At 40.0% G+C, this 13,441-nt stretch overlaps 1 long non-coding RNA gene across 1 annotated transcript in view; it reads right to left on the reverse strand.

Moving 5' to 3' along the window:
• Positions 1-3,484: 3,484 nt before the first annotated feature.
• The window catches only part of LOC124545133, a 59,717-nt gene continuing 49,760 nt past the window's right edge, over positions 3,485-13,441 (reverse strand). Inside the window, exon 2 of the long non-coding RNA XR_006967592.1 lies at positions 3,485-3,853. This is a non-coding gene — a long non-coding RNA (uncharacterized LOC124545133). The remainder of the gene's footprint in view (positions 3,854-13,441) is intronic.

Below are 13,441 nucleotides of genomic sequence, written 5' to 3' on the forward strand. Positions count from 1 at the left end.
CTTGCTAATTGTTGGTGGATAGTTATAGTATTGCAGTGCGTGTGTTGTTCATAATTATGATGCAATGTTCCTGAAATTTGAATGATCACATAGATAATATTTTGAGGGAGGCAAAACAAAGACTTCATTTTACTGGCAGAGAACTTAGAAGATGCAACAGGTCTACTAAGGAGATTGCCTACATTATAATTGTCCATCCTGTGCTTGGGTATGACTGTGCAGTATGGTACCCTTACCAGATGGGATTGACAGAAGACACTGAAAAAGCTCAGAGAGGGGCAGCTCATTTGGTATTATCAAAAAATAGGGGAGAGAGAGATGGACATGTTACATGACTAATGATGCCAGCTATTAAAACATACCGTTTTTCAGAGCAGTGATATCTTTTCAGCAAAGTCCGTTTTTCCCATTCACTGTTACAGAGTGGAACGGTAGAGGAATAGTAAAAGTGTTTTGATGAACCCTCTGCCAGGCACTTAAAGGTGACTTACAGAGTATTCATGCAGGTGCAGCTCAAGGTGACACTACCTCAGAGGTGCAATGAGATTTATTGTTACTTCAACTGATGTTGCTAAATAAAATGATGTACTATCGTGTAGGAGATGTGATGAGATGAACGAAAATTTTGTCATACTCCCGTGTCATCTCTCACTACAGGACCGGTACATAGAGCTATCATCACTATCTGACTGCGTATGGGCTATTCTGATGTTGTGGTAGATAATTGCAGGTGGCCTAGTGATTGTGATTGAGTATGGAAACATAATAGCAGTGTAGAATCTTACTGTGAATGGTGTTTTGCACTATCGTCAATATCTTGGCTATTTGTGTGTCAAGTCATGGCAATACAACTGTTGTGCAAACCTTATGGACAAAAAGTTCATGATTTTCACAAGATGTGTCTCTGCCAAGTAATATGGTTCAATGAAATGTGGGCCATTCATAGAAAGAATTGCTACAGTGTATTAGAGAAGGTTGCTGAAAGAAGTGCGCAATGAGAACAGAAATAACTTCATTCAAAGTCGAATTACACTAAAGTGTCCGCGTTTCATGATGGTCCCCTGGTATTACAAATGGCGGGACATGGGTCTTAATGGAATGTGTTATCACCACTGATGACAGTGCATGCTCTGTTGCATCCTCCTATGCTGACCATACGTTTGGTAATAAGTTCTTGTGACAGTGCGTTTGATTCATCTACCAGCAGGACTGACAGCTGTTGGATGGTCATTGGTGAATGTGGATATGCTGAAATATGTTTTCCTACTGGATCTCACACATGCTCGATGAAATTTACGTCACGGGACAGGCCAGCCCATTTGCCAAATATCCTCCTACTCCAAGAGCACCTCCAACAGAGCTGTTCGATGCGGCTGGACATTATTACTCATCAGGAGCCCTGTACGAAACTTAAGTGCTTTCATAGTTTTAAATAATGACAGTATTTGGGATAAGAACGTAGTTGGGATACAGATGGTTTGTGAACTGATAAAAATTCTTTAAAAATAAACCAAAAAAGTGAAATAATAATCATAAATTTATGACACACACTTTTATATATATTTCCACACAGAAAATTTGAACGAAATTGTTTCCAGAGCTTTAGTATATCTAATTGTAAATGATATATCGTATAAGAATTTGAGCTTCATGAACTTTTTATTTTTCATTTTCCTTAAGGGATACGAAAATGTTGGTTGATTTAGTTTGTCCTGAAATGGCTACATGCGACTGCCTGTAAGTAAAGAATGGATATGGTAAATACGATTTGAAACTTTGTCCCCGTAACTTGCTTACAGTGACAGCAAATGCAATTTTAATTCGCTTCTTACCTGGTATTCACTAAGACCTCAATAAATTCTAACTGTATTTCAGGATTCTGATTGCATTTCGTACTTCATGTAAGCACGTTAGGCCATAGCAGCAATACGTAAATCATAATTTATGTTGGCAGTGGCTAATATTTTTGTCATTTCGACAGGCATATTCGTATAGGAATGTCAACCTGTACAACAGGCAGAGATAATGGACTACTGCAGTGGTCTCCGTTATAGTCTATGACACTGATGTATATAAATTATCCAGTTAATAAGAAGTAATTTGTAATAAGATAAAATGAAAAGTGAGTTTCTTGTTCGTGAGTAAGAGGTTAGCTTCACAAACTACAGGTATGATGCCGGACATCTATGATGCCCTTTTGCCTACGATAGTTCAAAATTTTCGACAAATAGTAAGTCTTAGCACAAAACCGGTATGCAGTATGAGAAATGATTAAAAATTTTCTAATGATGCCTCATTCATCTCTGTATGATTAGCATGTCTTGAAGAAAAGGGATGTTGACTTGAGAAGTAATATATATGAATAAAACTGAAGCCAGTGCCGAATGCACCTTTGGAAAGACAAACGTGGGGAACAAGTATAATGTCGCAATAACATTATGCCTTTGCCCACCATTAACACCTGCACTATGAAAACAATCATGTTAGACAATGTTCCAGGATGCATTAGCTATTACCACCTCTCACCACTTGGGGGAAGATTCAACTTCCCAGAAATAGTGTTTTGGTACAGCAGTGGATATCTACTATGTGATGTGCAATACCTGACATGTATTTACATTCCCCTAAAAGCTAAAGGTATCATTTTGCTACAATGGAAGAGTAAAAATAATGTGTTTCACTTTCTGACTTTCAGTAATAGAAAAAGATCAAAAAACGTTGTGTGAAAGAGCTGTTGGCTGTGGTCCAGCTCAAAACACTGTGCTCTAGAGTTTTCCTATGTCACACCAGACTCTGGCCACCAATTGTGGAAGTTGGCTGATAGGGGCCGATGGCCAGTCATGTGACTGTGACACGTCATTTACTGAACCAATGATTTATGCTGGTGCACTCGCTCTGCCAAGCATGAAATTATTTCCTTTTTATTTTGACTTTTCATGTGAAATATCTGTGATGAAGCGAATGAATACAGTGTGGTAACTTAACTGGTGTGGCCTTTCTCAGGCAGAATATGTCAAGAGGGATGTTTAAGTGTTAAGATTTCCATGGGAAAAAAGTCAGGATTATTAGTTTGTAGCTGTGTCTGTGACGACCACAGATAAATTCTTCTCTATTATAAGTTTCTTTTCTCAGGCATTATCTCTCGATCTAGGACTGTTATACTCTGAAGATGGCTTCGAAAACATGAAGCTCTGGAAACTTTGTCTGTATTGAGAGTTCTGCCATGAAGAAATTGTGAGGTTGATGACGCATAATATACATTGCTACAGATAGGCTAAGTGGTTGGCAGTGAACGCCTTCAAGAATGCTGTTAAATTTCTGATGGAACAAGATGCTGAATGAAAGTGAATAGGCCAATGCATGTATCGTCGTGTAACTAACGCTCTAGTACAAAGCTAAAACAGATGCCCTACACTGATCTCAGTGAAGGTTGTTACGCGAACTATTAAACAATGATACGTTACTCTCAATGAGTATTCTCATGTTGCTCAAATAATTTGTTTATTGTAAACAAAAATCAGTTTTAAATGCCAGGTAAACATTTCTGACTGTACTGATGTAGCCTCACAATGATGTAATGTTTCTGTTGTGGTAACAGCAGAGCCACAGCGTCTCCAGCCAATAGGTGATGTCTTCTCTGTGCCCGTGACGTCGGCACGTGGTGCTGCTAGTGTGTTGGCTGTGCTTATAGTATGCGGATGCCCACCACAATAGAAAAAGAAAACATCGTCGATGATGAGCTGCTGTTCTCGTTGCCTGGAAGGTGGGTGTCCACCCCGATACTAATGAGTTTGTCGCTGCTGGCTGACCTGTCACAGGGGACATTAGGAGTGTCCAAGACAACCGAGCACACCTGTGGACAACAAAGACACTGATTTAAGTGCTGGTGCCTATGCCACATAAGAGAAATGTCAAATTTCAAGTTTTATGCCAAAACACATAGACCTTACACATAAAGAGTAGAGGGAGGTGCATATCACAAGGAACAGTTCATCAAAAGGAGTCAGTTTCCAAGTATGAAACAAATTTTAAACTGGAAACAATTATTACATTTTAGAAGTTTCGCCTCTTTAGCTGTTACCACGGATTTCAAATGTATAAGCTACAGTTTCTACATTTTATAGTTATATTAGGGGCATCCTCACATTTTAATCTTGTCATGTGGCTTTATGGTTAATGATACTTTGACAAAGGTAATGATATAAATTAATTTTTGCCTAGTGAAGTTGCTAGTGCCTATATTTTGTTAATTTTTGTTTGTTTCATTGTGCTCATAATGTTTGTTACTGTTTATACCATTAAGCTGCACCATAATATACAAGAGTGTGAAACTAACTATGGATGAAACTGGCTAATCGCCTAACATCTTTCAGTACAATCTTCTCGTACTTCCAGCCATGTCAAGAAGTCATACTTCCATGTGTTTCTGGACAAGTTGCTATTAGCCCACAGTGAAGCAGTAACCGACTGTTGCCTGGTTGCTGTCCTCATCTTTACTTAGCCATGGAACCAGCTGCAGCTAAGGCCATCCACATAAGACTTTGAGGATATAGCCTTGGATACAACTCGCAGAAAGTCAAGTTGCTCTTACTACCTTTTCTACAACTCATTCGCTGTCTGTTTCTTTTACAGCAATTTACAAATTATCAAGGTCCAATCTTTGAAAGAATATTGGTCTACAGCAATTCAGTGAGAACTGCTCATACATTTCTGGATCGAAGACTAGTTCAACCTGTCCAGGGCACAATGAAGGCAATCTGTAAGTACTGATGTGGGGTGGCTGTACAGTTGTTGTTGTGGGTATAAAACTTTTGTTACCATTCTGTGTTTGGTGAGAACTTGTAGCACCACTCCATGACAATTACGAGAATTATGAACGTTTTCTTGAAAGAGTCTAATATTCTCATGGCCCTTACAGTACAGTGCAAAATATAACACAGGAGCTGCGGGAAGGTGGAAGACTCGTGCCACTTATGATGATGTGCACGGCAAGCAACAGAATTTCAATCATTCTGATGACCAGTTTTAAGTAGAAAACTGGCAAGTAATAGTGAGGAACATAAATAAAGTGTATATAGCAGCTGCCACAGGTGGCCTTGGTGGGGAGGAGGTGCACTCAGTGGGGGAACAAGATTGCTGAATAGCTTGGTTGGGCAGCTGATGGGAAGTTCTATTGAACTTTGTAAGAATGGAGACACTAATGAGTGGGGGAGACATTCCTGCACCACTGAGTGTGTGTGAAGAGTCACCTGACTTGCACCCCAGTTATTATTATGACATAACTGACGGATTAAATGCTGCTGGTACTATTGGGATAGTGTGACAGTTTGACAAAAAGCAACTGACTGGAACAGGAACAATAAGAAGTAAAAATTCGTTGATGTGGCAAGTGTGAGGACTTCAGGCTCCAGAACAGTATATGAAATACTGCAAGGAAGCAAGCACTTCTGAACTGCAAGGGAGAGAATTCAAACAAGAATGTTCATTACGAAACACAAGAGTGCCTCTGGACAGCACTAATATGATTTATAAATTCGTATTTGATGGAGATGCCAAATATGACTGCCATCAAGGTTGGACAGCACTCATGCAGTGTGCTTTTAGACTCCCACACTCAATGGTGAATAGGAAGAGCAAAGATAGAAATTCGATGCCTGTGACTGAGTTGGGTAAAAAAAAAAATCCAAAATAAAAGAGTTGTTTTGTGGGGGGAGAGCTGGTGCCCATTTCAGCTGATGTCAATCCGATTGTAAAAGTAGCAGTAGGTGGCTTAGAAAGTGAGGTACTGGTTGACAGCTGTTCACAGATTTCAGTGACTTCACCTAGCAAAATGAACACAGTACTACTGCTGACCTGTAACGTTAAAATTTTTGGTGCTACAGGGATGGTGTCCAAAAACAATCCAACATGAAGTCAAACTACTCTTGCAGTTCAAAGTTGTGGTCACAGAATTGCACACGTTAGAGAATTCAGAAACTGTGTTAACATGATCATAGGTATCAATTCTTTAATATAAATTGTTGTGATGTAAATGTCGAGCGGTGTTGTATAATAATGTACATGCAGTGCTAATGTTGGTAATACGCACCTGTGTGTGGTTTTTCTGTATATTGTTTTTCTTGTTGTACGTACTTTGTGTTGAACCGGTACCTAATAAACCATATGTATTTCCAATCATCATCATCATCATTTAAGACTGATTATGCTTTTCAGCATTCAGTCTGGAGCATAGCCCCCCTTATAAAATTCCTCCATGATCCCCTATTCAGTGCTAACATTGGTGCCTCTTATGATGTTACACCTATTACTTCAAAATCATTCTTAACCGAATCCAGGTACCTTCTCCTTGGTCTGCCCCGACTCCTCCTACACTCTACTGCTGAATCCATGAGTCTCTTGGGTAACCTTGCTTCTCCCATGCGTGTAACATGACCCCACCATCTAAGCCTGTTCGCCCTGACTGCTACATCTATAGAGTTCATTCCCAGTTTTTCTTTGATTTCCTCATTGTGGACACCCTCCTGCCATTGTTCCCATCTACTAGTACCTGAAATCATCCTAGCTACTTTCATATCCGTAACCTCAACCTTGTTGATAAGGTAACCTGAATCCACCCAGCTTTCGCTCCCGTACAACAAAGTTGGTCGAAAGATTGAACGGTGCACAGATAACTTAGTCTTGGTACTGACTTCCTTCTTGTAGAAGAGAGTAGATCGTAGCTGAGCGCTCACTGCATTAGCTTTGCTACACCTCGCTTCCAGTTCTTTCACTATGTTGCCATCCTGTGAGAATATGCATCCTAAGTACTTGAAACCGTCCACCTGTTCTAACTTTGTTCCTCCTATTTGGCACTCAATCCGTTTATATTTCTTTCCCACTGACATTACTTTCATTTTGGAGATGATAATCTTCATACCATAGTCCTTACATTTCTGATCTAGCTCTGAAATATTACTTTGCAAACTTTCAATCGAATCTGCCATCACAACTAAGTCATCCGCATATGCAAGACTGCTTATTTTGTGTTCACATATCTTAATCTCACCCAGCCAGTCTATTGTTTTCAACATATGATCCATAAATAATATGAACAACAGTGGAGACAGGTTGCAGCCTTGTCTTACCCCTGAAACTACTCTGAACCATGAACTCAATTTACCATCAACTCTAACTGCTGCCTGACTATCCATGTAAAGACCTTTAATTGCTTGCAAAAGTTTGCCTCCTATTCCATAATCTTGTAGAACAGACAATAACTTCCTCCTAGGAACCCGGTCATATGCCTTTTCTAGATCTATAAAGCATAGATACAATTCCCTGTTCCACTCATAACACTTCTCCATTATTTGCCGTAAGCTAAAGATCTGGTCCTGACAACCTCTAAGAGGCCTAAACCCACACTGATTTTCATCCAATTGGTCCTCAACTAATACTCGCACTTTCCTTTCAACAATACCTGAGAAGATTTTACCCACAATGCTGATTAAAGAGATACCTCTATAGTTGTTACAATCTTTTCTGTTTCCATGTTTAAAGATTGGTGTGATTACTGCTTTTGTCCAGTCTGATGGAACCTGTCCCGACTCCCAGGCCATTTCAATTATCCTGTGTAGCCATTTAAGACCTGACATTCCACTGTATTTGATGAGTTCCGACTTAATTTCATCCACCCCAGCTGCTTTATTGCACTGCAATCTATTGACCATTTTTTCCACTTCCTCAAATGTGATCCTATTTCCATCATCATTCCTATCCCATTCTACCTTGAAATCTGAAACATTACTGATCGCATTTTCACTTACATTGAGCAACTCTTCAAAATATTCCCATCCATCTGCCCAAGGCATCCACAGGATTCACCAGCAGTTTTCCTGACCTGTCCAAAATACTTGTCATTTTCTTCTTACCTCCCTTTTGAAGACTGCTAATTACACTCCAGAATGGTTTTCCAGCAGCTTGACCCATAGCGTCCAACCTGTTCCCAAAGTCTTCCCATGATTTCTTCTTGGATGCTGCAATTATCTGTTTGGCTTTGTTTCTTTCTTCAACATAATTTTCTCTGTCTTCCTGGGTTCTGGCTTGTAGCCATTTTTGATACGCCTTCTTTTTCCTTTTACTGGCTGCCTTGACTGTATCATTCCACCAAGCTGTTTGCTTCATCCTACTTTTACACACTACTGTTCCAAGGCATTCTTTAGCCACTTCTAGTACTGTGTCCCTGTACCTTGTCCATTCCTTTTCCAATGACTGTAATTGACTACATTCAACTAACTGGTACCTTTCTGAGACCGCTGCTATGTACTTGTGCCTGATTTCCTTATCCTGAAGTTTCTCCACTCTTATCCTCCTACATATGGACCTGACCTCCTGCACTTTCAGCCTCACAATCGCAATTTCACTGCAGATTAAATAATGATCAGTGTCATCAAAGAATCCCCTGAATACACGTGTGTCCCTCACAGCCTTCCTGAATTCCTGATCTGTTATTATATAGTCAATGACAGATCTGGTTCCCCTGCCTTCCCAAGTATACCGGTGAATGTTCTTATGTTTAAAAAAGGAGTTTGTGATTACTAAGCCCATACTGGCACATAAATCCAAGAGTTGTTTCCCGTTCCTGTTGGCCTCCATATCCTCTCCAAATTTACCCATAACCTTTTCATACCCTTCTGTTCGATTTCCAATCCTGGCGTTAAAATCACCCATGAGCAGAACACTGTCCTTGTCCTTTACTCTAACAACTACATCACTGACTGCCTCATAAAAACTATCCATCTTATCTTGATCTGTCCCTTCACAATGCGAATATACTGACACAATCCTAATTTCTTGCTAGACACTGTCAAATCTATCCACATCAGTCGTTCGTTTACATACCTTATTGCAACTACGCTGGGTTCCATTTCTTTCCTGATGTAAAGCCCTACACCCCATTGTGCTATTCCTGCTTTGACTCCTGACAGGTAGACCTTGTATTCTCCCACTTCCTCTTCTTTCTCACCCCTTACCCGAATGTCACTAACAGCTAAAACGTCCAGCCCCATCTTACTTGCAGCCTCTGCCAGCTCTACCTTCTTCCCAGAGTAGCCCCCATCTCATTACCATTTGTTTGCCAAGTTGTATCTTTGGAGTCCCTGGTTTGTCAGTTAGAGGTGGGACTCCGTCACCTCCAAAGGTCCGAGGCATTTTGCTCTGATTGTTGCCAGCATCATATTTAAAGTACCAGGGAAGCAGGTTGCTAGCCTTACTTGCCCCGAGTCCCATTGGGTTTTACCCCTAACGGCTGAGGGACTAACTGGTGGATTTAGTAGTCTTTGCTGTATGAGCACAAAGGTGACCACGACTCAGAATATGTCCGAGATGCCCAGCCTTATTCCAAAGTAACTGGTATCCCGACTGTCGGGACCACTTACTTGGCCACTCATACGTTCCCCGTGGTTCATGAACTAGGACATGACTACAGGAACCCACACCATGAACCACATGTATTTCCAAATATGCAAATATTTATTTTTCTAAGAAAATCTCAGCAGGTTATGGACCCAGGTGTGTGTTAAAAGGACACTTGTACAAAAATAATAACGTAGCTCTGTGCAAAAGGTTTTTAAAGTTATCTCCAAGAAGCCGTTTCTGAAGTTGTTAATTCCATGCAACCACGATGGATTCAATGAGAATTATCATCATCGGAGTTGTGGAAGGCAAAACAAATTGGGACATTTGGAAATACAAAATAAATATTTGTCTATGAGGAATTCCTGGTGCACTTGATGTTGTGGAAGGCAGGACAGTGAAACCTAGTATCATTTCAGAAAGTGCTACCGTTGAACAAAGGGCGATCTATAAAAGTGCTTTAGAAGCTTTTAACAAAGCAGACAGCAATGCTCTACTTGTTTTGACTACAAATATGTTGGAAAAAACTTAGCAGAAAATAATGCATCTAAATACAGCGTATGAAGTGTGGACAGAATCTCACAAAATATTTGATGGTGTCTCTGAAGACAAAGTGTACAACCTTTGTTTGGAGTTCTTTAGTTACAAAAAGGCTCCTGAAGATGATATTGTGACACATATTTCCAAACAGAAATATTTGTGGAGTGAATTGAAACCAGAAATGACCAAAGATATCGTAAATAATTCAGAAATGCCTGATTTGTTTTTGATTTGTAAAATATAAGGTACACTACCAGAAGACTATTTTTTGTTTAAATCTAGTTGGATGCTAACATCTAGAGATGACAGAACAATTGATAATTTAACAAATCAATTGTGTGCATACGAAAAAGCTCTGAGTACAAAGGAGGGTGATTTTAGTAAACAAGAAGCCCTCACTACAGACTCATCAAGGCTGTCATTTCAGCAAGTAAATCCAACAGAGAAAAAGAAATTAATATGTAATTACTGCATGAAACCTAACCATACAATTAAAGTGTGCAGAAAGTGGGCAGCGGATGGCAAACCTCCAAAACCAGCTACCACAGATACAAATATGCTACTTCTTGCTATGACATCTTCTGTGATGAACTCTGAATGTAGAAATGATGACTGGTATATAGACAATGGTGCAACAAGTCATATTACAAATGACAGGAATTGTTTCAAAACATTTCAGCGTTTTCTAACAAAACAGTCAGTTACTACAGCTAATGGTGACATAATTGAAGCAATTGGAAAAAGGTTCAATAGACATTAAAGCAGCAGTTGGAGGAAAATGGAACAGAATTACCTTGACAGATGTATGGTATGTACCTCAGATTCACAACAATCTATTCTCTGTTCTTGCAGTAAAGGATAAACATCCAGAAAGTAAATTCACATCAACTGCAGAAATTTGTCATCTTAAGATTGATAATGTTACTAGATTGGCAGTTGTCTTTGATTGCTTTGTAGGCCTTTTTAAACTTGCTGTAAGAAATGTGAAACCTAGCTCCCTCAGTGCAGTTAATACCACTAGCAGAGACAATATGTTGCAGCTTTATCATGAAACATTTGGAAACCAGAACAAGCCGCCATGTGAAGTCTGTACTTTGTAGCGAGTTAAATAATGAGGTGGAAATGGACAGTGAACTTTGTGAAGGCTGTATTTATGTCAAGGCTCTTCGTTTACCATTTGGCAACAGAAAGAGGACAGCAGAACCAGGTGAGCTTATTCACGCTGATGTATGTGGTCCATTTCAAGTACCTTCTGTGTCAGGGCACTGGTATTTTGTTCTTTTCAAAGATGATTATACAAAGTTTAGGGCAACATATTTCATGCAAGAAAAGTCTGGAGTTGCAGAAAAGTTAAGGCAGTTAATAGCTGAAGCAAAAGCTGCTGGACATACCATCAAGGAACTTCTGAATGATAATGGAAAAGAATTTGACAACAAACAAGCAAAAGAGATTCTTCACAAAGAGGGTGTAATTCAACGCCTCACAATGCCTTACACTCCAGAACAAAATGGGTGCAGTGAAAGAGAGAACTGCACAGTTGTGGAAACTGCCAGGGCCATAATGCATGCACATGCAAACATTCCACAGAAACTTTGGGCAGAGATGGTGAACACCACAACCTACATTCCAAACCGAAAAGGGCCTTCCAGTATTCCAGGAACATATCCATATGAATTGTGGTATGGAAGGAAGCCAAGCCTGAAACATCCGCAGGTGATAGGATCCACTTGCTATGCTCATATTCCAAAACAACAGAGGAGGAACATGGACCGAAAAGCACTGAAATGTGTCCTTATTGGATATGATCACAATGAGGGTTACAGAATTTATTGTGGAGAGGTGTGCACACTCATTAGGTCATGAGATGTCATCTTCGAGGAGAGGCCACTGAAGAGTGAGAAAAGTTCAACTCTTCCAGTGAATGTTTTCAGTCATCAGGATCCAGTACCTCAGACTGAAGACCAATGGTATTGATAGTGAGAGTGAAGAGGATGGCAGTTCCTTGGGTGTAGATGAAGACCCTCAGGAGGAAGATCAGGAAGACACAAGTGCAGAAGCTTTACCATGTCTGCGTGATCGGTTAACCCTCAGACCTCCACAAAAGTTTAATGATTATGTAATGAACCTCTCAATATCTTTCCAAGAACCAGAAACATACAGCGATGCCATGAAGTTTGTGCAAAACGATTTCTGGAAGGAAGTTATGGATTCTGAAATTAAAGCTCTTCAAGAAAATAAAACGAGGGATGTGGTTGACCTACCATAGGCAAAGATGTCCATTCCTAATAGATCGGTGTATAAAGTCAAACAAATGCTGATGGCTCAGTCAATAAATTCAAGGCAAGATTGGTGATTAAGGGTTATTCGCAGCAGAGAGGAGTTGACTATGAGCAGACATTCAGAGCATGTTCAGAGCTCTGCTAAGTGTTGCTGCAAGGGAGAGCATGAAACTTTTACAAATTGATGTTTCAACGGCTTTTCTTTATATTGATTTAAAAGAAACCATTTATATGCAACAACCTCAAGGATGTGATGATGGGTCTGGGAGAGTATGTTGCTTGAAGAAAAGTCCATACAGACTGAAACAGGCTCTGCGTTGCTGGAATTAGAAGTACAGTAATCATCTCACTAAACTGGGCTTTCTGAGGAGTGAAGCTGATCCTTGTCTTTTTGTGAGACAGTAAGGCTGTAAGAAAATATTCCTTGTGCTTTATGTTGATGATGGTCTGATTGCAGCTCACAGTGAACAGGAATTTGAAGAGATTGTCAGTGATTTAAGAGAAGAGTTTAAAATTACTTCAGTGCCTGCATCATTTTTCTTAGGTCTGGAAATTGACCAACAAGAACGTGGAACTGTATGTGCAAGTCAGACTCATTACACAGGAAAACACCAGAGCGTTTCAACATGAAGAACTGCAAGGCTGTAACTACACCCATTATAAATGACAATGATACAGAAGAAAGTCCTTGCAACTCTGAATTTCCATACAGCCAAGCTGTTGGAGTACTGATGTTTCTGATGTGTGGGAGACGTCCTGACATTGCATATGCTGTCAGTGTTGTATCATGAAATCAACAGATTGTGATGTAGTGAAAGTTAAAAGAATCTTACAATACCTGAGAGGCACAACAAATTATGGACTTTTATATAAAAACAATTCTAAGAAGCAGGTTTTAGAGTGTTCTAGTGATGCTGACCACATTGGAGGTGATCTTGGCTCTGGGCTCTCAACATATGGTGTCCTTTGTCTGTACTCTGGGGTACCCATCACCTGGATTAGTCAAAGGCAATCTTCTGCTGCCATATCCACAACTGAAGCTGAGGTTGTGGCTGCCAGTGAAGCTGCTCGGGAAATTGTCTGGATCAAGAAGTTTCTGACAGAATTGGACCAATTGGAGGCAACACCAGTTCTGGAGGTTGACAATGAAGCTGCTATCTGGCTTGCCCAGAATCCCAAGTTTCACTGAAGAATGAAGCATATTCATATAAGGCATTTCTTTGTTTGTGAAC

This window comes from Schistocerca americana, chromosome 8 (assembly GCF_021461395.2).
Source record: "Schistocerca americana isolate TAMUIC-IGC-003095 chromosome 8, iqSchAmer2.1, whole genome shotgun sequence".
NCBI lineage: Eukaryota > Metazoa > Arthropoda > Insecta > Orthoptera > Acrididae > Schistocerca > Schistocerca americana.